Below are 2,249 nucleotides of genomic sequence, written 5' to 3'. Positions count from 1 at the left end.
TAGGTTCATTATTTATTTCCTTCCTCCCTTCCTTCCTTCCTCCCTTCCTTCCTTCCTTCCTTCCTTCCTTCCTTCCTTCCTCCCTTTCTAACTTCCTTCCTTCCCTCATCCTGCTCTGCAGTCAACAGGCATTTTAAATTTGAAGACAGCTTGTTTCTCCATTTAGCTTTTCTATTATTTTGCTGTTCTTTCTTTCTGAATGTCAGTTTTGACTTTCTGGAATGATCCCTTATGTCTTAATTTTCTCTCCTATTTTTCACTTTAACGTCTTTTTATTCCATGTTTTACAAGATTTCCTTGTTTTATCTTCTAAGATTTTAAATATTTTTTGGCAGTTGTATTTTTAAATTCCAAGAATGAGATTTGCTCTCTGACTTTTCCAAAGCATCCTGTTCACAGTAGAGAAACACAATGTGCAGTGTTAACAGCTCTTTTAGAATTTGTCTAGGAGGTTTTCCAGTTTTCCCATGGGGGGAAGAAAAAAAGAAAAGAAACACAACGTGCATTAGTTTGCTAGAGCTTCCATAACCCAGTACCACAGACTAGGTGGCTTACTCAATAGAAATTTATTTTGTCACAATTCTGGAGACTAGAAATCTGAGGTCAAGTTCCTGGCAGGGTTGGTTTCTTCTGGGGCCTCTCTCCTTAGTTTGCAGATGGCCATCTTCTCATTATGTCTTCACATCATCTTTTCTCTGGACACATTTGTGTGCTAATCTCTTCTTATAGACACCAGTCAAATTGGATAAGGGCCCATTTTAACTTAATTACCTCTTTCAAGACCCTATCTCCAAATTGTCACATTCTGAGGTACTGGGAATTAGGACTTCAATTCAGCCTGTAACACAGTGTCATCTCAATTTCTCTGAGTGTCTTATATGCATTTTTTAAAAAGTTCTATCTTATTCCATGCATTAGTTGTTTTCTCCAGAGTCATCTTTGTAATTTATTTATCTTCATTTTTCACTTTCATCAAATGCCTGGTTCTCTATTCATATCTAAGAATGAGACAATAGAAAGTTTAACTGTGTATATGGGTGGGATTTGCTGACTGGCAGACTCCACTCCAGGAGCCAGCCATTACACCAGTGGGCCCCAAATTCCTCAATGTTAGGGGAAACACTGCAGAAGTCTAACACCTTCACTGGCTGCCCTTGTTCTCTTTCTATTAAAAAAAGTCCTTCATTTTGTGATCAAAGAGTAAGGTTGCCAGATTTAGAGAAAAAAAAATGGATACTCAGTTAAATTTGAATTTCAGACAAATAAATCATTTTCCAGTACTATAACCATGTTCCATGCAATACTTGGGACACACTTAACACTAAGAAACAATTCCTCATGTATCTGGAATTCAAATTTAACTGGGCATCCTGTATTTTATCTGGCCACCCTACCACAAGGGTGACATGGGTAGGGGGTAAGGGCCTGGCTGCTTGACATTCTGCCTGGTGGATGGAATAGGAGAGTAAGGACAGTGATGGTTCCATTTATAGACCTTCAAATAATCATGGATTTCCATCTCACTTCCTAAGCCCATGACCCCATGACAACAGAACTCTCAAGTTCTGGCCAGGCACTCTGGTCTACTTCCTCTCAGGCCATAGCCCCTCTGCATGTGTGAGATAAATTAGGTCATTAAATATGAAATGTCCGATATCCAATCAAAAGTGTAGTTTATTGTATCTCAAACAAGAAGCAGTACAATTAATCAAAGTATGTGCCTAAACTATCAACAAAGTTTTGCCATCTTAATGGTAGCTTGTTTATGCCAGCAGCAAAGAAGCCTGGAGAGTGAGTGGCCATGAAATTGCAAGAGGTGTTTTCCACAGCTTGTTGAGAATTGAATAGTTTTCCTTGCAAGACGTGGTCCAAAGCCTGGAAAAACTGGTGGTCAGTTGGTGCAAGGTCTGGTGAATACGGTGGATGACAGAGAGCTTCTAAGACCAGCCTCTATAGTTAGAGCAGTGTTATATGTGCAACATGTGGTCAAGCATTGTCTTGCAAGAGGATTGGCCTGTCTCTATTGACTAATCTCGGCTGCTTAATCTCAAGCATACTCATCATTTCATCCAATTGGTTGCAGTAGACATCAGCTGTAATCAAATGACCAAGTTTCATGAAGCTGTAGTGGATAATACCAGGGCCTACCAAATAGATACCATTAGCTTTTTTTGATGAACATTCAGTTTTGGACTGGAGTTTTGGCATTTCATCTTTATTCAACCATTGTGCCCAATGCTTGCAATTGT

General features: G+C 39.3%; 1 pseudogene; it reads left to right on the top strand.

Moving 5' to 3' along the window:
- The first annotated feature begins 416 nt into the window (after window positions 1–416).
- LOC123640905 lies at window positions 417–469 on the top strand (annotated as a pseudogene).
- The last annotated feature ends 1,780 nt before the right edge of the window (window positions 470–2,249 follow it).

Source organism: Lemur catta, chromosome 6 (assembly GCF_020740605.2).
Source record: "Lemur catta isolate mLemCat1 chromosome 6, mLemCat1.pri, whole genome shotgun sequence".
In the NCBI taxonomy this organism is placed as follows: domain Eukaryota; kingdom Metazoa; phylum Chordata; class Mammalia; order Primates; family Lemuridae; genus Lemur; species Lemur catta.
Note: the sequence above shows the minus strand (reverse complement) of the source record. Positions and strands in the feature narration are given on the sequence as shown.